Raw genomic sequence first — 23,135 nt, forward strand, 5'->3', positions numbered from 1 at the left:
TGGGTGTCATCTGGTGCACAGGTAAAGGGAATATCCTCCTGGAACAAAGGAGAGAAAGTGTCTGTGTGGCACATAACACAGTGGCCCATGGCCTACCAGGTACAGTCCAGGAAGCATGCAGCACCCAATGGCATGGTCCCCTGGGAGCTAACAAGTTGGACAGCCCTGGGATAGGCAAAGATTTTCTGATGGTCCCCTCAATATGGAAGTCTAACAGCATCAACACTGTTACTAAGCTGAACATCTTTAATAACAATGTACTAAGAATATTTCTGTATAATTCCGAGTCATGGAAGAACAAGTTTATCCAAGAGAAAATAAACAGCTTTCATGTGAATCAGTGAGTAAAAACTGATCTCTGCCTTACATGCTTGATGGTGTGTGAAGTGTTTTGGGTTGAATTGGAACACGTACAGTTTATAGTATTGACTATGAATAATGTAGTCATTGCCGAGTGTAGGTATTCTGTGGCTCTACATATTATAATAATAATAAAGAAATATGGAAATATATAATAAAAGGTTGATAAAATAGGCTGTAATTGCTCTAATTTCTCATTTAGTCCACTGTATAAATAGATATGGATTGAGAGTATGGTTGGCTGAACTTTAAATGGTTTGCAGTCAAATAGGATTGCAATTTAATCCTACAGATCTATTTTAAACTTGTTTAAAAAAAAGTGAATAATATTTTTTGAGCACAGTAGCAGTAAATTACAATAGCAGTAGAGAGGAGGGAATACCATCTACTTCCCTTATTATTCTAAACCCTGTCATTATTGTATATGCCTCTGAGTTTATGACAAGGTAAATTGTTTTCTCCACATAAAAGGATCCTTCCTATCTATCGAGTTCAGATAACCTGTTACAGCAAAATCTAATCTACCCAGCCTTAAATATGGTGAGGGGGTCAGTCAGCAGGACTTCCTAAAGCACAAATTAAGCATACAACTTCAATTGACTGCCCTGTGTCACTCAGAAATATCTTTTCCTGACATATAGCCTAATTGTATGTCTTATTAGTTTAGACTGGGTTTAAGGGAAGCAACTCTGTGGGGGCAGCTACCAGGGGAGAGAACCCTGAAGAAAATGCCCAGAGAGAAACTGAAACTTCTGCGAGGCAGTTACAAGGTACTTTAAAGACCCTAATAGCAGGGGTGAAGAAAAAAAATACCATAAAGTTGGGAATATAAAGGCAAGAGAAGTGCCAGTTTTTTTTTCATTCTTGTTTTCATTAGAGTAAGAGGGAAGTTATCCCAGATAGATAGTGTGTTTGCAACTATCAGGACAATAGGCCAGTAAAAGAACTGGCTAGGATTAATGGCAGGTCTGATGAGGGTATAGGGGTTGGTGGAGCCCTCACTACACTAAGACAGATTGAAAAGAGTGAAAGTGTCAAAACCCACTCACCTCGATTCTGTTTTTTCCCGTAACAACAAGTCATGGCAGGCGAGATCGTGGACGTGTGGGAGAGTCCAGCAAGATGTTGCAGTGGACTTCGGCCTGCTGGCAGAGGTGATAAAACAGTCTTGGTGCAGAAGACAGAGTAAGAAAGGAAAAAAAGAGAAAAACCACTCAGATGAGGTGATGAGCACCAGAGACTGATGAAACATAGAATGATAGAGACAAGCCTCTACCTCAGATAAGGGCGGGGGTTTTGGGGTGAAAGTCCACCATTAGACAATGATATGAAAGCATATATGCTTTTATATATGAAAAGACCTTTATCTGTTTCAGTTCTTACCACCTTATGTATAGACAAATTTTGGCAATTAAGAAATGAGCATATTCAAAATAAATTTTAGTAAAAGCCTACGAGTTAAAAGAAATCTCATAAAACTGGAGTCCTTTTCCAGTGTGTTCTTTTTCCTAACCCAACCTGAACTAAAAAACAAACAAAATAACAGATGGTTTCAGTACAAAACATACAGTAAAAATCCCTATAGACATTCTGCAAAATCCACAATCTGCTATGCTTTACCTGTTGCTACAGTATGCTCATTCAATAGTGCCCTTTGTACTTAAATATTCATTAACCTTTTAGAGGAATTTCACTGTGTGGTAGCATCCCAGTTCAGAGGGTAATATGGAGACATGTGCTTGACTTCCATGATATTTGTAATTTACAGGATGGAATACATCTTTGATGTGCAAATTATGAGACACGTTTAATAATGATCACTATAGAGATGCTGGGTTTTTTTTGTTTTTTAGGAAATTCCTGATAGTCAACTTAAGGTATAAAACTTCTGCAATTCTTCTGAAAGTTTTCATATCATTCCCTTACGTTTTGATGCAACAAAATGCTATTGAATGGCACACTTCCTCTCTATTTGGAATTAATATAGACTTTATTTTCTACCACTTTTAGAATTCTTCTCTGCTTTTTTACCTTTTCTCACTGCCAGTGATAATGTAAAGCAGTGATATAGAATGCTAAAGACAATTCTAAGTATGTTTCATGTTTAAGCTTATTGTGGCTTACCATTACATTAAACTTGGGCTGTGAATTCTTTACTTGATCTTCACTGGTATGCCTTACAACCATGGACTGATTTTTCCCCTCCCCCGCCTTACTTTTTCCACCTGTAAAGAGGGAATAATGACAGGTAACCACATTACAAAGCACTTTTGAGAATTACAAATAAAACTATTATTATTCACATTCTAGTTAGCTTTAGAACTATCAGAAATATATCTATATTGTTGGCATAAAGGCCTCTTATTTACACATTTTAAAAAGTATGACCAGTGTTTCTTTTGAGAGTAGACCTACAGTTTCATCTGTTATTTCACATAGCTAGAAAGTTTGTTTTTTGACTTGCTAATAATCATATCAATTCCAGCAGCAGCCCCTTCCCACTCTCCAGATTTTGGCCATAATCAGGCATTCATTTCTACCTGTAAAAAAAATTTCAATATTCCTACCAGTAGAAAAATAGCCCACGAGTTGAAGTGTCTGCCCTCCTATTTTGTGAGCTACACCAGAGAGCTCTCCAACACGGGGGCACTAGAAGGCTGCACTCTGGGGCACCACTACTCTTATGGGAGTCATTACTTGACAGCCCATCCTCTCTCCTAATGGGAAGGGGACAGGCTGTCAATAGGGAGCCCCCCAGGTTTTAAATTGCCTCATGTGCAACTCACATGGGGGTAGAGTAACAGGGAGTAAAAACTTAAAATATATAAGAAAATATTTTAGAAATATAAAAAGGGAGAAATTAGATTCTAGATTGATTTTGTTTTGTGTCTCAGAGAAATGGTCTATATTGTGAGCTTTCAGGTACAAATCAATGAAAACTTGAGTGTTCTGACCATGAGGCACAAAGAAAATAAAACACACCAGTAGAAAAGGTCAGAAAACAGTCAAAGTGAGGAATACAAATGACATCTCTAAAACAACAATCTACATGAGAGATAAAAAGAAACAATATAAGTGAAAGAAGTCAGAGGAAGTAGCAAATAGTACTTTTGATAAAAAGATAAGCAAAATATCTAATGAAGAAAGAATCCAATAGAAAAAAGAAGATGGATGAAAACATTCAAGAGTGAAAAACTAATAGACAGAGGGAAAGAACATTGACTGTTCTTGATATAGAAAACTATAAAACAGTTATTAAATGGTAATAAAAAGATAATACTACAAAAAGCAAAATCCTAATATGGTGAATAGCTATTTAGAAAATCATAATCTAAATTTGAAAAGAAAATACGATAAAAATTAACAAGCTATTTAAGTCTGGAATACATGTTTGAATTTATGTATTATTGATATATGCTATCCTTTTCCAGTTTTTCCAGTTTGTTCCAGGATTTAAGCAACGATTATTCCATTCTAAAGGTTTGTACATTTTCCCCAATATTTGTGCTCATTCTTAAGCTCTATTACTATAACATTATCTTATCATTGTATAAATTCATTGACTTCTATTGAATTGATCATAAAAATATAGATCCAGAAGGTATTTACTGACTTGAGAAGAATAAACAATTCTTAAAATCAAGAAATATTGATGTTTCTCATAAATATTGAATCACTTATGTTTTAGTATACATTTTGCACGTCTTTATTAGGACGATATGAACCCCCCCCCCTTTTTTTTTTCTTTTTTTTTTATCATGGACATAGTTTTGTAAAAGGATTTATTTTTATTAACAAGCATGAACCTAGACATATGGAGGAAAACCCTTCTTGTTACAACAAATACAAAATGACTTACTGCTATACAGATACATCATGATATTCTCCTATCATTAAACTAATAACATGCAAAACTTTAGTAAATTTTGAGAGTAGCATCTCTATTCATAGTCATCCCCTTATTTGTTACTAGTTCTGTTTACACTTGTTACAAATACTCTTCCTCATGATTATTTTATTTGTTTGGTTAGGAAATGATTTAGAAACCAAGAGCATTACCTATGGCATCTTTGCTATTCACAGTGGGCTGTTCATAGTTTCATTATTCTGGCCATTCACTATTCATCATTTTGGTTTTATAATATGACTGGCCTCCAGAAGCAAATTTTCTGTTTGTTGTTTTTTTCTATGTATCTGTGACAGTTTAAAACTAGAGGAAAATAATCAGTTATACTAAAATTTGTAAGCCATTCCAAATTCACAAACATTTTGTATAATATCCAGTAATTATACCCAAAGTTTCACAAATAGCACACAAGTCATGCTAAATTCAATATTTAGGACTTATTCATATACATATACATACACATATACAGAATAGAATAGAATTACTCTTAGACCAGCTCTTCTCTTTTAGCAATCTTTTGCGTTATCTCATCTTCCCTCTTCATTACAGCAAAGGACCAACACATTCAAATGTTGGGAACTAACAGAGCATCTTTGGAATACTTTGGCACATTGCAAATGCTGATTGATGTAATGAACTAGCCACAAACAAATAAGAATACTTTTCACACACTAATACCTCTTTTAACTTTGTGGACCAAGAGTTACCTTATTTTTTCTTTCCTTTCACAAAACATATATCCGTTTATTTATCTAGATATCTATAGATAGATAGACAGATAGATAGATAGATAGACAGATAGATATTTTGTGAAAGAAAAGAAACAAAATAAGGTAACTCTTGATCCACAAAGTTAAAAGAAGCTCTCTATATAGCTATATATAGATATCTATATCTATATCAATATAGAGATAGGGGGCATAATTTTTTTGACCTGTCTTTAAAGTGAGATTTAGATAGCTAGATCTCTCTCCATCTCTCTCTCTCTCTCTCTCTCTATATATATATATATGAATAGCGATACACATAGATTTGATATAGATTGAATATAAATCTATCTAATCTCTATCTCTCTCTAGCTCTACATAGAGATATATGGAGAGATTTCACCTTACACTACATAGAGATAGAGAGAGATAGAGATTATCTATCTATCTATCTATCTGCTTACTTTAAAGACAAGTCAAAATTTAAGTTCCCCCATCTTTTTTCTAATGAAAATTTCAAATTCACCTTTACAGTAAGAGGTATATTTTATCAAAGTTTACCTTGAGTTACTCTGTGATAAAGAGGAAAGTATGTGCACTAAAATAATAGGTCACATTTGAAAAAGCCTTTATGAAGAAAAGATTTTTTTCCCCTTTTCTTGTACTTCGATAACACTAACTGTGATACACTCCTTCAATCTCCATTTCTTTTGTAATTAAATTTCTCCAAAGGAAGCCAGGACTCCCACTCTATTTTTTTCTTATCTGTTGCTAATGGATTGAAACAGAAGGAAGAAAATGAAAATGCAGAATGGTTTGAAATCTTATTTTTGAAGTCCCAGCACTTACTGGATGAGTTAAGATATCAACATGCATCTAATGATTCAGCATCGTAATTCTCTCCTTGCTGTTTAAGCAGCCTATCCTTGCTTTTTACGTTTTATGTTCATCAAATGTATCTTCCATAGATCATGCATAGATGCTGATTTTATATCCTGCATTCTTGTTCTCTTTTGAGTATGAAGCTTGTGACATCTTACATCTGATGTTAGCAATGACACTTTAACAAAACCTTTTTCATTTTATTTCTAAGATCCTTTGGGACTATAGTGAATAAAACACTTTCTTGTTACTATATTAAGACTTCCCAGCATTTAAACCCAAGCCTGTTTACTCCTTTTTCGCTTTACTTTTTATAGTGGGTTTTTGATGCTTCAGCTCCCACATTTTGTATTAAAAGTGTCACCCACACTTTCATAAGCTGTATTTATGTACAACTTTTAGACATCAAGAAGTTAATACACATTCATGAATCAGGGAGGAAAATGTGTGTTTAATATATAAATATGTTCCGTGTGTATAGTATACATACCTTTCAATAGTCAGATCAATAATTAAAGCAGTAGCATCTGATTACTAGCACTTCACATTCAAACTCAGCTCTTTATACTAAAACCAGCCAGCAGTGGGAGTAACATTATTTGTTCATGGCTTTTGAGTCACCTGATTCAAACTAAATTGTACATCTCCCTGGGCATGTCTACACAAGACACTTGACTTCACATTAGCATAGTTTTCTGTGAAGCAAGCAGGTGTGTCTAGGTGTGCACATGCTTACTTTGCAGTAAACTTCCCTAATACTGAGTAAATTTTCTGCCTACAAATGTAAGTACCAAATTCACTCAGCATTACTAATGGTGCTGTAATACTCATGTAGATGCTTGATTGGGAGCAAAATCTGATCGTGGTCAGTTGTCCACCGGGGGATGGGAGATAGCTCCCTGTCCCCAGGACTTGCCTGCTGCTGAGATGGGCTCTACCACAGGAGCCTGGGTGGGGACTATGACCCCTATCCTGGCAGCAGGAAGCTCTAAGCCCCCTGCTCCCAGATCACAATCAGGGAGTGGGCCCTGGGAGATCCTTATCTCCCAGCATCCACTTCACCATCATGATTGGGGCACTGGGGGATGGGAGACCCTTATCTCCCAGAAGCAGCTCCACAGTCTCAGAGCCACTGGTAGGAGATATGGATCTCCCAACCTGAGCCCCATGATCACAGAGCTGAGGCTGGCAGATAAGTATCTCCAAGCAGCAGTCCTGTGGCCACAGAGCCACTGCTGAGAGATAAGTGTCTTCCAGCCTGAGCCCTATGACCACAGAGTCAGCACTGGGAGCTCCCTGCTGATGGGGGCAGGGAACACTGTTCCCCATTCAGCTTTGCGAGCATGGAGCTGGGGGAGGCAGAGAGGGAGGAACAGTTTAGGGAGCTTGTTCTTCTTATAGCACCACACCCATGAAGCTGGGCAGGGAACAAGCTCCCCAGCCCGAACCCTGCATGCCCAGGTTGGGACAATGTCCCCATGCCATGGTAGCAGGGAGCTTCTAGACCCCACTCCCCAATTACAAAGACAGAGCGGGGGCTGGGAGCTTGTTCCCAGCTCCCAATCCATGATCACTATTGTGATTGTGGAGCATGGGCTAGGAGCTCCCTGCATGGGGACAGTTCCCCACCCAGCTGGATTTGGCTGGGACCTGTCCCTGACTCGGACAGTTGCCAGCCAGCTCCAGGCTGTGTGGGGAAGCAGTGCAGCCTGGAGGTGCCTAGGGACTGTCCTGCTTTGGGAGTACCAGTTAATGCTATTTAGATGTATTAAATGTATATTTTCCAAGAAACACAAAATGCCTTTCATACACAGCAATCAAAATCCATGACAAAATGGCTGGAAATCAAGTTGACATTAAGTCCAGAAAAACACAAAAACCTGGTGCAAACTACTTCAACCTCCATGGATAGTCCATCAGTAACCTCAGAGTAACTGTTTTGAAACATCAGAATTCTAAAAATTGATTTGAAGGTGAATTGTAGAACAAGACATCATACACAGGCTGTTTTGGGTTAAGTATAGTCTAAATGTGGACTATGGGTTCTTATCCTATTACCTGGATTAGCTATTATGTGACTATGCATTTATTGCTTTTTTGTTCTCTCCAGCCCCCTCAACTTCTCTCAGATCTGTCCTCTTTTCCCCTTTCCCCTTCCTTCCCTGTCCTTGTATTTAAATCACTGCTTCTATTTGATAGCTTAGTCTCTGCTTGTCTTTTCATGGAATCCGATGAAGCTGTGGATCACAAAAGGTTATATATCCCAGATTCGCTTAGTCCATAAGGTTCACCTCTACCATACCATACCTTCTCTATACACCAATGAAGCCCGCAGAAAAGGTGGGTTTTAAACCCTTATTCTTCTGCCCTGGCACAGGCAGTGCATATGCAATGAACTCAAGGTGTGTGCATAGGATAGAACTGAATAAATGTTAAGAAGACTTTTCAAGGGTCCTATATCAGCCTGAAACACGTTCCCTCAAAGCCATTGGGTAGAATAAGCTTTCAATAAAGGTGTTACAGTTCTCTCTAGCCTAAGGTCTGATGATTCTTTTTCTTCACCCTTCTTGTACCCCAGTTCTGGGTTAGGCCAACTTCTTAAATAACCACAGATCAGCTAAAAGCCAAGAAGAGTTAGCTTTAACATAAGCAAGGAAGACCCAAAGGGAGTGGGAAAGTCAAAGGGAAAAAAAGCTAACAAAAATGGGCAAAGGAAGAAGCTTAGACATGAGTAGACTTCTTTTATGTTCCTATGATATTTTCACTCCAGGCATTAACCTCAGCCAGAAAATTCTTCTTCTGTTTGAAATGTCAGTCTAATTAGAAAGTCTTCCCTTCAGTCATGGATTCTGGAAGGTCTGCATTTCCATGCCTGGGGCAAGGCCTGATGAATTACCCTTAGAGGCAGAGTTCATCAGATCCCTATCTTGGGAAAATATGCATGGTGGAATAATAAAATAAAGAAAGAGAACAGAACATTTTTCTATCCAGCTTTTTCTTGAAAAACTACAATGAAGAAGATTCCACAACTCCTCTAGGCAGCCAACAACATTTAGAGACTACTACTACTACTATGGGACTACTATATTTACAGATTAGAATTATTTTTAATCAGTTTTGTTCTAAACCTGTATTGCTACAGTTTAGATCCAGTGTCATATGTCATGAAATGTGGGATGTTAAATACACATGATGCTGCAGGAGCTTTCATTAGTATGGCTCTCAGAGACTCTCTAATTAGAGTGCCCCCATCCTGGAGCATGTGCACAGATGTACTTAAAGTTATGCCCCTTTAGCTGAACTTTGATCTATTTTACCTAGGTTGTTCCAGAGTATTATTAGTCTGCTCCAGGGAGATAAACTACTCTATTTTCATCCCTGCAGAATCTCACGATTCACCATTCCCAGCCCTTCCCACTCCAAACTTTAAAACTTCCTGAACTCTACTACTCAGGGTGGTGGTGGTGCCAGTCCTAAGTCAAAACCCTTCTGTTCCCAGGGGGTGCAACCCCAGCAGACACTGAGCACCTAAATGCAGCTCACCAATTTTTTTGTTGGCTGTCCGATTCTCATGCAACATCAGTAGCAATCCTACTACCTATGAGGATGACCACCCATCCCTAATTGGGCAGGACAGTCCTGGAATGTGAACCTCAAGTCCTGGTCCCAGGCTGCATGACTCCAGGACAGTATTTGTCCCACATTTGCAGGGATCCAGGTTTCCCTTTTTAGGCTGCTTGGGGCTGCCAGGAGTGGGATGCAGGGGGTACCACATGCAAGTGCACGCCTGCACATATGCATGTGGCCAGGAATATAGCCAGGCAGTGTGGATGAGAAGCTCCCTGAAGGTAAGTCTATGGAAGAAGGGAGCATAAGAAGGTTTGGGGAGAAGACCGAGGCCACCACAGTGAGGGAAGTGCGGAAGGGGCTGGGGCTGGGGGTGCTGCCAAGCTAGGGTGGTGCATGGGTCCTTGGGCTGGGACAAGGAGAAGGATGTAGCCATGGGTGTGCACTCCTGGAAAGGTCATGGGAAGGCATGTGCCCCCCAGACTTGTGCATGGGGTGGAGGCAGGCTGCCTGCTGTGGGTTTGGAGCTTCCTGCCCTGCTGCCTTGCCCCCAAGAGTCCTGCACTTGCCATGCTGCCATGGCAAGGCACCTCCTGCCCACTTGGTGGCAGTGGGGATGGTGGCAGCATGGAGTTTTGCCCCCCCCCCCAACTGCTGCCAGATGGGCAGGGGGCATATGGCCAGTGTGGGGCTCCAGGAGAAAGGTAGCAGGGTGGGGAGCCTGCGTGTGCCCCTGATCAACTTGGCTCTCCTCCTGCATGCACCTGGTGGAGGCAGGTGGTCGTGGAGGAGAGGTGGGCATACGTACCTACTTCTGTGAAGAGAATGTGTCAGAGAAAATAAATCATTCTCAGTTGGGTCTCATTTCTACTCCAGTATGGCATGAATGCAATGAGCCTGCAAGGTCTCATCTCTGCCTTGATGTTGCATGCAGCATGGTTGCTTGCTCTCAGCCTGCCCTGGTGTGGCATTCATGAAGAAAGCCCAGTGGGTCTCAGCTCTGCCCTGGTGTGAGTAGTAACCTAACTCCCCCTGACCCAATCCCAATTATGTGAAATGTGTACACGGTTTTGGACTTTTTGGTTTATTTTATTATCATTATTATTCTTTTTTTATTTTTTTCCCTTTACATTTATTTATTTCACTTCCCTGCCTGTTCACTTGAACCCATTTTTTCTCTAGTCACCCCTCTCCAAATCTGTTCTCTTCCATGTACAGCTCCACCTGGCTTCTGCTGGCTACAGAGTCAGGGAAGTGACAGCAAGTCATCTATGTGTTATCGCCCCACCCTAGAGGAGTCCTGGGTCTTGTCCACACCCCTGCTCTCCAGGCCCTCTAATGGTAAGTCAAACTTGTGTAGGTCTGAGATGGTATAAATTCATAACCAGGGTCCCGTTTCCCATGTGCCACTGCTACTGCCTCCCCCACAGCCTCCTTCCTCTGCCTGCCTCATTATTTTCCCCTTCATAACCTCTTTCCTCCCCACCTGCAGAGTGGTGGGATGAATTTAAGATGAACCTCCAATAAGTAGATTCAATACATGAAAATTAAAATAAATTGTAAATTTTCCATGTGCAGAATGGAAGGTTGGGGGGAGGTCATCTTACATTCAGGACCATCTTGTATTTGGGTAAATATGGTATTTATTTTGTGAAAACGAAATTCAAGATTCCAAAGTAATCATTGATTTATGGGAACTAGTTTTTAAATTAGAATATTTGTGAACATTTATTCACTATACAATCCTAACACTTACACTCTTATATAACATACAACTACTGTGAGAGTTGAAGGGGTTGGGCACTGTAGTGATGACGAGAGATTCACTAAATCAAAGATCTCTGACACTTAATGTGGACATTATAGGTGATTCACATATTATAGATCTATCTTAAATGTCTCACTTGTACTAGAAATTCTCAGATCTAACAGACTGTGCCCACTAGTATATCACATCTAATTTGTTCAGTTACAGTCAAGATATTTTCTGTCCCAGCACTGAATAGACTTATAAAGCAACCAGGAGGAAAAGGTTTTATAAAACAAAAGGCTGTCTTTCTGCCAAACTCATCTCATGCTGGGAAAATCTTCACTCTAAACCAGATCATTGAACAATTTCTTGGTTTCTGCTTACATTTTCAATAGCTCCTATAGGCACCTAAAATCTTCTTACAAAGAATGCACATCTACACAGGATAAAATATTCCTATGCATGAAATTCAGGTTTGAGCAGAGAGCCAGAAAATAACCTAGCTATCAATTAAGTATCACTTAAGTCTCCACATTGGGACAAACCTCCTGGGCTGTTAATATATATTTTTAAATAGTCCAGCAATGAAATTCAGCACATGACTAACTTTAAATGATAGCTCCAGTGATATTGTGAACAAGGATATTTGAAAATGAAAACCCTAACAGAACTTGTTCCTCACACGGTTCTAGAATGAAGCTTTGGGCAAACATTCAGTTGGCCATCAATTGTTTGTCTCATGAGAATTTGTCCCAATTGTTACTGTTTGTAAGGGATTTTAAAAGAAAATTTCATTATCACAGTTGTTTCCCACATGTGCAATCATTTATTTTAGGAAACCAAGGGGTTTCAAATAGTAGAATTATAGAAAATTATGGTTAGAAGGGACCTCAGGAGATCTTCTAATCCAATCCTCTGCTCATGGCAGGACCATCCCCAACTAGATTATCCCAGCCAAAGTTTGTCTAGCTGGGTCTTAAAAACTTCCATGGAGCTTCCACCACCTCTCTGGGTAACCTGTTCCAGTGTTTTACTACCCTCCTAGTGAGAAAAGTCTTCCTAATATTTAGCTTAAATTGCCCATGCTGTAACTTGAGACCATTGCTCCTTTGTTCTGTAGTCTGCTACCACTGAGAATAGTCTAGCTCCATCTTCTTTGAAACTACCCTTCAGGTAGTTGAAGGCCACTACCAAATCCCCCCTCAGTCTTCTCTTCTGCAGACTAAATAAACGCTGTTCCCTCAGCCCCTCCTCATAAGTCATGAGCCCCAGCCCCTTAAATATTTTTGTTGCCCCCTGCTGGACTCTCTCCAATTTGTCCAAATCCTTTCTATAGTGGAGGGCCAAAACTGGACATAGTACTCCAGATGTGGCCTCACCGGTACAGAACAGAGGGGGAAAATTACTTCTCTTGATCTGCTGGAAATGCTTTTACTAATACAGACCAGTATGCTACTAGACTTCTTGGTAAAAAGGACAAACTGCTGACTCATATTCAACTTATTGTCCACTGTAATCCCCAGGTCCTTTGCTGCAGAGCTGCTGCTTAACCAGTTAGTCTCTGAGCAGTAGTGGCAAATGGGATTCTACCATCATAAGTAGAGAACTCTGCACTTTTCCTTATTGAACCTCATGAGATTTCTTTGGACCCAATCCTCCTATTTGTCTAAGTCAATCTGAATCCTAATCCTACTCTCCAGTGTATCTACTACACCCCTCAGCATGGTGTCATGTGAGCACTTGCTGGGGGTGCAATCCATCCCATCTTCCAAATTATTAATGAAGACATTAAACAAATATTTAGTTGCAGTCAGACACTATTGTCACTATAAAACACAAAGAATCAACCATTTTCAGATCCATACTCATCACATTCTAAGGGACTTGTTATATGGGACACTCAGCATGTGCCATATTTAAATCATAGTACCAGACCAGACTCTTGAAATGTCTCCAGTGAAATCCCTGGGCTGAAAACAAAAACAAGTTGATTTCCAGTCTCAACTCTGAGATTGCACTGGAATCTACAACCAGCTCCAACTGGCTCCAGCATAATCCCTGGGCTGAGACTGAAAATCAACTCAACAGAGCCTCTTGGATACTCTTATGCAGTCCTGGGCCTGGTACCCACAAACCACTGATTGAATCAGTGGATTGTGGGTCCCAGTTCAGGGATTGCAACTGATCATATTGTAGGCCATACATATGACTGTGCAACATAAGCCAGGGGTACTTCGTTGCCAGGTTTGGTATTTTCAAGAGGACAAAGCCAAAGCTACAGGAGGTAAGCTAAGGCAGAAAGACTCAATAGCTTGTGTCTGAGTCATCATAGCATGAACTTCTTCATATGTAGCAAATGGCTTGGTAAACAAAGTAAAGGAAGCCATCCATATATTTAATGAGATAAAATCAAATGGAGCACAAGGAAAGAAAGAATCATCTATCAGATAATCTAAAAACACTATATTATACCTTTATCTTAAAATATTAGAGGTAGTGTGTTGTATGTATTGACAGGCGTTTGTATGTATTGAATTTTATGTATTGAATATATTGAATGTTACTTTGCTATAATAGATGTGTTTATATAATAATAATAGAATGTTTAGATAAATCTTAAAAAGCAAAGCAGCCTTGTCATACCATAAGCTAAGGTAAAGAAGTAACAGACCAGTGTGAAACAGCATCTACAGTGGGAAGGAAAGGAGAAAAGGAATCCTCCCTCTTGCTTATTTTGCTTTTGCAGGGTTATATATCCCAACTAATTGACACCTTCCAGGGTCCACAAAAAATCTAATTCAATCCAGTTCTAGTCTCAGTGAGACGATAGCAGGACACCCCCCTTGATGCCCCTGGTGGCCTCATGGATCCTGCTTTGCTCTGGCTCTAGGGAGCCCTTCCTTCCTTTCACATGCCATACTTTGGGTGGTATAATTGAAATAGGAAATGAGAAACTGCCCCTAGGGCTCTAGAATGAGCTTTAGTCTATCTGCTGTCAGATGGATCTCTCTTGGATCCTACTGGTCTCAATCCTACTCTCAGTCAAAGGTGAGCCCTCCTGGCCTGTATGTATCGCCAGTGTATCCACTGCCTTATGGGCTATTCACAGCCTCCCCTACAGCCATGCCTGTGCCTCACAGGTGTTACCAGTTACTTATTCCTGTATGTAAGTGGTGCTGCCAGTATGGGTCGTGTCAGAAAAATGTGAGCACCTTCCCTTTGGGGAAACAGGTCCTTAGTTTCAAACAGCCTGGCTTTCAGTGTGGCTTACGCATACTATAGCTGAAGTGTACCCTGCACAAGGGTGACATTTGGGGCTCTGCCTCCTCTCATACCCCTTCCACACACCAAGTGATCCTCCATGGCAGAGAGATCTTTCATGGCTGTGGGTCTCATCCTCTGGACCCGGTGGGCAACACTCAGCTCAGAGCTGCAACTCCTGGTGAGCTCATAAAAACAGTGGTGCTGACAACTCCGATCTGCAGTCCGGACATCAGCTTTCCATCAAATAAAGACTTCAAATCAAATTATGCCCTAACCCCTGGTGTGACTAAACTAATAGTCAACCCAGTCTGTCTGGTCCTCTAAATAAACTTTGTCTTAACGCACCCTCACCTCAGTCTAGGTTCCAGTTGTCCGGATCTGGGTATTCACCTGGCAACATCCCTGCTAATGATTAGGTTTTTTCCCCCCAAGAAAGGTAAGTCCAGTGACCTCACTCACATGTTCTGCAGTGAGGTTAACTACTTCTTCCTCTGGTTTTCCAGAGGGTCATGTACTCAGAATGCGGTGTACCCCAGTACATCCTGGAGGGTGTCGCACATCCCCAGGACATCCCCCGTCGCAGTTGCCTCACCCATGTTAAAGAGGTGGCCTATGTAGCAGAGGCTGGCCCACATTGCCAGCTTGAGCAGGGTGATGGCCATCTGGGTGTCTGCTCCAGGTGAGGACAGAGCTGGTCAAGGATCTCCTGGAAAGCCCAGATCATCAAAAAGGGCTCCAGTCACTTCTCGTTGTTCCAGGTGGTCTAGATGACGTGCAGCCATCAGTCCTGGCTGGCCCAGAAGGACTATAGGCAGTGGGGCTGGAGGCCCAGAAGCGTGTGAATAGCCCTGGTGGTGGTGTCTAGAAGCATGTCAGCAGAGTCCCTGCCAGGGCCTGGGTGGCAGCATGGGGTCCTGGCAGCAGCAGCATGGGGGCAGGGGCCTGGTATAGTGCAGTGAGCCAGGACAGGCAGCCACACAATACAGCAGGGCTGCCAAGTTTAAGACTGACATGGGACAGGTGGTGGTCACTGCAGCAGGTTATCACAGTAAGCAGGGTAACCAGCAGAAGCCTGGGGTGGTGGATGCTGCTCCTGAGGTATGGGGGTGGAGCAGCCATGGTGCAGATGGCAAAAGCTGTGGTGACAGAGCTGCAGCATGCTGCCACTGTGCTCTGCACACTGCTCCAGGCCAGGAAATCAGGTGGCCAGGGAGCAGCATGTGAGGCTAACTTTTTAAGATGGCTGCTAGCCACAAGCACCTGCAGCTGAAGCCTCTAGCTCCTGCTGGTGGCAGTAGGGGGATGGTGCAGGGCTCCAGGAGTCAGGAGCAGACTGCTGCCAGGAGCAGCAAATCTAGTCCGAAATCACTTGCACGTGTAGACTCCTGCCCAGGGTGGGGTTACTGTGGAGTAATTTACTCTAGAGTATACCTACCCCCCAGCATTTGCACGTGAATAGCATAGGCAGAAACAGGGCAGACAGCTACCCACATGTCTCAGCTGTGGCCTGAAGAGAATGAAAGAGGCCTACATCCCATCATCCCATCCTTGATATTGTTTATCTGGTGAAAGGGCCCAAACAAGCAAGAAACACTGTTGTCTAACTCATGCTCTAATCCAGAAAGGATACCTGAGTGCTGGCCCCAGTTTTATTGAGAGCTTGCCATATGGTGTTAGGAAGCCTGTCTGCCTGTTTCCTAACATGAGAAATGATTCTGAGTTTCCTTTGCAAAGTTATTTGAAATACCTGAATAAAAAGATCCATAGATGGCTAAGCATGGATCTGGTAGATGCTCACTGTATGCCTTGCCTATCTTTACTATGTATTTGAGCAGTACTCAGCCATGCCTTTACAGCAGTTTGTCTCTACTTGTCTAGCTCCAGTGAACTGGCTGAACTTAAATACCCTTGGCAAGTTGCTCCTTGAGGCACCCCTGTATAGACTCAATCACCCCTTGATGGACTCAAGGTACCCCTTGGTAGGTGCCAATGCTTAGTTCTCACTCATTTTTTATACTATAGAGAAATAATGGAGTGATTTGTCTTTCACAGAGAACTCAAAAGTAACCCAACAGGAGAGAAAGTTGTAAACACTGTGGATTTTTATTTGAAATATTTGGGATTATCTTGTGAATCATGCTTATAAACTTAACAGATAACCCCTGGCAGCTCTGATCTCACCTGGAGCTGCCATGTCAGCCAAATCATAGAGCCTTGGGGAAGTAGGCCTCTCAGGACTCTTTTTCTGATCTGGCTAAAACTAATGCAGTGGCTCCATGCTGAAAGCAGCTGAGCCACCCAGCAGCAAGACCAATTGGCCGGGGGAAGCAGGCTTGTCCCAGCTGTATAGTTTCCATTTAATTGAGTCTCAGAAGCCCCGTGTTGAGCACATAGCCCACAGGCAGTGAGACCATGCAGCTGTGGGAAGCTTGATTACCTCCCCTAGCTGCATGGTCTTCACTGAATTATCTCAGCAGAGAGCTGCCAGTCAGTAAGACGATGCAGCCGGGAGAAACACACCACCCCCAGCTCCATAATAATCTCCACAATTAAGCTGCTCAAGCCATCAGTGTCAGCAGGGATGGGGGAGACCACTAGAGGTTGGGAGAGTGGGAAGGGGCAGAGCACCTGGGACCTGTGTATCTTAGGATGCTGGAGGAAGGAAAGCAAAGTGCTTTACCTCCCCTGACCATTCAAACAATACTGTAAAATGGTATGGGTAAAATGTTTCAAAGATAAGCTTTGTCCTGCATGGCTTATCTTTAAAACATTTACTGTGTACTTATGATGGGTCAACACCCTTTAACAGGTGAATACTCCCATTTTAAGTGCCTTTCAGATGGTTTAAAGGTAACATTTAACATGGACCTTACTAGTTCAGAGAAGCCTCAGCTTTCCTAGGCAACAACCTTCTTCATCAGATGCATCTATCATAGCCACTCTGCCCTCCCTTCTGTGTTTCTAAAGAGTATTCAGCATTATATGACAAACAGTCATGAACTGCTTCTGAACTATCAGGATTATTAGTTATCATTTGTATTGTGGTAGTACCTAGAAGCCTCTAGAAGAATGAGTTTTCCACTGTGCACAGTATAAAGAGAACTAAAAGGACAGTTTTCCTACCCCAAAAAGTTTAATGCCAGAAGACTCAGCATTCCCACTACAGTTTACACATGGGTTTAAGTTTATCCACAGAAGCAGTCCCATTTATATTAGTGAGACCTCCCATGTGTACAATTGAGAACATAGGTAATTCTTTGCCAGATAAGGGACTAATTAAATATGCTTGACTTACCTCTTTTCATCTACTCTCAATAGAAGAAAGGTTGGGGAGTTTTTAAATATCATTAGCATGTCTTGTCTTATTGCATCTCCATTACATTGTATAATTTATAATCCTCATAGTGTTTGGGGTGAATAATTTAAATGGAAGATATTTTATTTTACAACTAATAGCCTTTTTTAAGATTCTGACATAAGTATGAAATAAGTATGAAAACCTATGATTTAAATTTCTTAACATATTGATGTGAAATAAGGCACTTTTGTAATCTTATTAATATAGAAATATGCTGGGATTGTGGTATTAGTAGTAGTAAAATATTTTATTTTACTCTTCCCATTAGAAAAATTATAGAAAAACTGATGAATTTTATGACCATGCAGTGTTATCAGAGGAAGAATATTCTATGCACAGGTATGCTCCCAGAAGTAATGGAGCATTGTAGAGCCTCAGTCATTGTAGAAGGTCTGGTTCCTTTGGGTCTCTCAGATGAAAGTTAATTCATACCTTGAAGCCTGATTCTCTTTAACCTAAAATCTCTGTACAGACTACATAAGGATTATTTAACTGTGGCCTTACTGAGACCCAAGTGGATTTCTTCTGGTAGACAAGTGTAAGCATAATGGAAAGAACAAATTAAATAGATTTTTAGCTATTTAAGGGAAAGGCTAAGGGAAAGGCTAATTGTTCTGTGATGAAAAACAGGCAAACAAAAAGGCCTAGGATCATATTGTCTTCAATATTTACGTGCATAAATTGTGATCCACCCTGCTCAAGTCCCTGAAACACTGCATCTACATGTTCATTAATATACCCTAGTTACTGCACATTAAGTTTAGTACTTGGTTTACCAAGTTAATGCATAATTCAATGTGCAGTAACATGCAGCACTGTTCAGTAGCAGCAACCCACAGGATATTTTTTATGTTTACTGTGTAGTAGCCTAATAACACTGTACAGTAGCATATTGGCACGGTTTTTGACTGGAATGCTACAGTATTATTAGGCTCCTGTGCAGTAAGCATTTTGCGCAGACACTCCCGGTTAATACAAAAGGTGGGTAGATCCTTCTCCTCCTTGTTGCTTTTTGTTGTGACTCAGCTGAAATAATGGCTCACTCACAGGTGAAAGAGGATGGTATAGGAAAGTCCATACATGCATGAAGCAAACAAAATAGTGTGTTTAATATAGCACGCTTTTGTCCACCGCCTGGAGATAAACCTAGTTTGATTTTCCTTTGCTGTTAACAAGTATCTGTTAAACTCACTGGTAAAACTTCCCCTCTAATGTTCATACACAAACATAAAACAAATTACTATTGCTATAATTTACTATATTACTGCACATAACAGAGGTCTGTATCATGGATCTGAAGGCTCTAACCTTGATGAAGAGTCATGTGAATGTTAATGTGATATCACAGAATACAATTTTAAAGCAGGGTGGGGAAGGAAGGGAGTCGGTGTCCAGTTTTATTTATTTTTATTTAAACCAGAGGATAGCATATATGAAAGCACACTGAAATACATTGTTAGGTTGTAAAATCAAACCCTCCAAGGCTAGAAAATGCCATAATTAAGATCACAATTTTATTTCACCCCCTTATGTGTGTGAATTCTATATCCTTATGCAGTTCTACAAGCCCCCAAGCTGTTTTTCCACAGGACCCCAGCCACATTCTGTGCACAAGATGGTCTCTCTCCAGGGAATCACACTTGTACAGTATAGCAGGCTGTTTACTTCAGGAGTCCTGCACATTTGTTGCAGAAGTTTGAGTTTGCATAGTAAATAACACTGGGGACTGGGGAAGGATAAGAAAGGAGGGCCACATGGTTAGTTAGTAAAACTGTTTTCCTGTAACAGCTGCAGAGTTACATTGGGATTCTCTGTGTGACAATATCATTTTTTTTCCCAGAACAAAAGTGTTCAAAGGTATGTACATTGGGGGTTGGACTTGATGATCTATTCAGGTCCCTTCCGACCCTAGAAACTATGAAACTATGTACACAGGTCCCACCTATTCAAACCCTCCAAATATCAGTGAGCTTGCTCCAGGGTGAATGTTCTGCATTAGTTATCAACCCTTTTTCTTCTGATGCATTTCAGTACTGCAACTGGGGATTAACCCTCTAAAACATCAGGGCCAAGATGTCTCACAATAGGCTTCACAAATTAGCAGATGCTTTTGATTTTCATGTTTTTTGTATCTCAGCTCCCTATTTTTAAAGGGTACATGCATTTTTTTTTATTGTTAAGACACATGATCACAAATTGAGCAGGGCATGTGCATACATTCATTTGTCGGTGTCAGGAGCTACACTACATCAGTCAGGGTGAAGGGATGGGCATGCAGGATTGGGGACCAATGGGTCCATGAGGGGATTGGCAGATAAGGAGGGTTGGCAGGTTGGGGGGGCGCTGGAGAGATGGGGTGGCTAGTGGGTCTGCAGGGAAGGTTGGTGGGTCCGGGGGGGAGAGAAGGGAGGCAGGGATTTGTCTGTCCACAGGTGGGAGAGGCCAAGGTGCTAAAAAATAGCCTGGTCAGGGTCAGAGAGATGTAAGAAAAGTGCATCCCTGGGCACTTTTAATTTAATTTCACAAAATGAAACTAGTAGATAAGTTTAAAACTAAAAAATGAAGTTCTATTTCATAGTATGCGCTTCAAGTATGGAACTCATTGCCCCTATATATTGTGGACACTAACAGCCAGATTCAAAAAGGGATTGGAGAAATTCTTGGAGAAAAGGTGCATCAGTAGTTATTAACCATGGAAGTTAAGGGATACAGCCTCTGAATCAGGACTTTGTAGACCTTAAGTGTGTTTATACACATGCTCTGGGAATGGTAAGAATGGGGGGTGGTTTAATTAGAGCAGCTCCAGGAGCTTCTCTAATTAAAGCACCAGGAGCGTCACATGTATCAACATCCCCACACGAAAAATGGCAGTGGGGGTGCTTTAACTACAGATCATCAAATAAGCTTTAGTTAAAGTGCCCCCACCACCATTTTTCAGTTCAAGGATGCTGATACATCTGATGCTGGAGTCTGCTGGAGTGCAGTAATAACCATGTTCCAGCAGACTCGATTAACTGAGTTTGCTCCAACACGCTGTAATTACACAATGTTGGAGCAGTCTCTCTGCACATGTATAGGTGTGCTAAATGCTGGAGGCTATAAATGAGAGGAACAGTGAAAAAAACCTTGGCCATCCCCTGTTCACTCTCCCTTTCAGCATTCACTCTCTGTGACACAGGATGCTGGCCTAGATGGACCAATGGTCTGACCCAGTAAATGACAATTCTTATATTCTTACATTATGTTTTTATGTTCTTATGAAAACTCACAGTGGAAGTGCACTTTCAACCACAATTGAAATTGCAATGACACTAGCATAAAAATATAAGAAAAATATAGTGCTAATTTTTGTTTATTTCTGACTCATAATATAACAGGGAATTACACTAATCAAGATAAATGTAATATCTATGTCGATGTCTCTAGATAAAAAGGAGATTGAGCTAAAATCTGCATATATATAAGCATTAGATTGATGAGAAATTAATCCATATTTGCATAACTTAAATAGCATTTTAGAATCATTATAAACATATATATGTGTAAATAAAGATATTCTAGTCCCCATAGCTAACATAACTTAGCTAATTATCTTAAACTAATATTCAGAAAGTGTGAATACTCTGGTGCCTTTCAAAATTGGAATTGGCTTTTTATTTTTAAACTCATGACAGCAGTGTTTGCTCATACATTTAATCTTTATAATCATCCTGGGGGAAATTTTAAGATAGAAGTAGATTAGGACACTGCTCATATTGACTTTCTAACTGTCTTTTGTGCCTTTGAAAGTCTCTCCTCACATTGCTAAAATGCACGATCTATTTTGTTTATCATAGCAGTCAATGTTTTATCATATTCATTACTGGTAGATGTGTGTGTGTGTTTGTGTATGTGTGTTTCTTGTTCATATATTCTGAAACTGAAGTGTTATGCATAAACAATTTATCTTAAAACTATTTTTTCTATTACTGGTAAAAATTATAGAATTCAGCATTTTAATCACATAATAATCTCTGGAAATTGTCAATAATATGTTGTTAATTTTTTTCACCACTATTACATTTGAGATATTGCACAAACATGAACACAATATTATCATTATTATGGCCATTTAACTGAATAATTCATATTTTTAAGACCATTCATGATCCAGTTAAAACATGATTGATAATTGGGATGCAAATTGAAACAACACTTTTAGTAAAATGTATTTACTTTGGTGTATTTTATTGCACAAGCATCAAATGAATAAACAGATTTAACTTTTTTTTGTGTGTTTTTCATAGGAACAGATGTTTTTGTTTGTTTGCTTTGTTTTACCCATATCCAAAACTTTGTGGTCAATATCAAAATTAATTGTCTTGAAAATTTACAAAGTTCAGTGACTGAAGAATCTATAAATTATTAAGGTGAGATTTTGGGTCATTAATATCCATTCATCTTTTTCATCTAGGCTAGAGACAGAAAGTGGTTTAAGATAAACCTGGATGGATGTAGTATGAGACTTCACTGATTCAGGTTAAATCAGTTTATTGACTTTTGTCCCACATCCCCTCCAGATTCAAGTTAATTCAGGGTACAGACAGAAGTGTGGCTCCTTGCAGGAATTCAGAACACATTGCAGGAAATGTTCAGTGTTACAACATTCCCCCAGACCAAACAGAAGTTCACGTTGATTCCAGGGGAGAGGGGAATCTAGCTACTGGCTGCCAGCACATAGCTGGTTTCCTCTAGCAATGGCCTCTACTCACTTCCAGCCTGTTTTCAGAATGGGAGGGGGGAAGGGAGCACAGGGAGTTCAGTCTAGGGGTTCCCCAGCTGGAGGGTGGGGTGGGTGAATTGGAGCCCCTCCAGTTCAGGGGAGCTCCAATGTACTTGTCACACCCTCTAGCAGGGGCTGAAAAACCTCCAGACCAGGGGTGGGCAATGTTATTTGGCCAGAGTGCTGATAAAACCACAATGTCTATCTTGTAAGGTGCTGGAATACCAACATGCCACAGCCCAGAACAGCTGTTTGCAGCCTCCTGAATGCAGCTGGCCCACGAAGCCTGGTCTGCTTGCAGCAGGGATTGCAGACTCCTAGCTGCGTGCTGGGAGTGGCCTGGGCTCCATGGCTGGCAGCAGCTGTTTACAGCTTAGGCTGGTTATGGTGTGCTAAGCAAAATGGCCTTACATGCCATGGTCATCATGCATGCTGGGGGTTGCTGACCCCTGCTCCAGACTGAACTCCCTCCACTCCCTTTCCCACCTCCCATTCTAAAAACAGTGACAGGCTGGGAGGCAGCACAGACACAAGTTACAAAAGATGCTATGTTTTGAAACATCTTCATTTTAACCCTC

The 23,135-nt window shown here is 40.8% G+C and overlaps 1 long non-coding RNA gene across 1 annotated transcript; it reads right to left on the minus strand.

The window, feature by feature from the left end:
- Positions 1–250: 250 nt before the first annotated feature.
- On the minus strand, positions 251–22,838 carry LOC109302538. Its single transcript, XR_002098833.1, has 3 exons — positions 22,710–22,838; positions 6,684–6,694; positions 251–260 (listed from the first exon to the last, which is right to left on the minus strand). It is a non-coding gene; the product is annotated as an uncharacterized LOC109302538 (long non-coding RNA).
- Between the last annotated feature and the right edge of the window lie 297 nt (positions 22,839–23,135).

This window comes from Gavialis gangeticus, unplaced genomic scaffold, assembly GCF_001723915.1.
Source record: "Gavialis gangeticus isolate Ggan-Ray unplaced genomic scaffold, GavGan_comp1, whole genome shotgun sequence".
NCBI classification, from domain to species: Eukaryota; Metazoa; Chordata; order Crocodylia; family Gavialidae; genus Gavialis; species Gavialis gangeticus.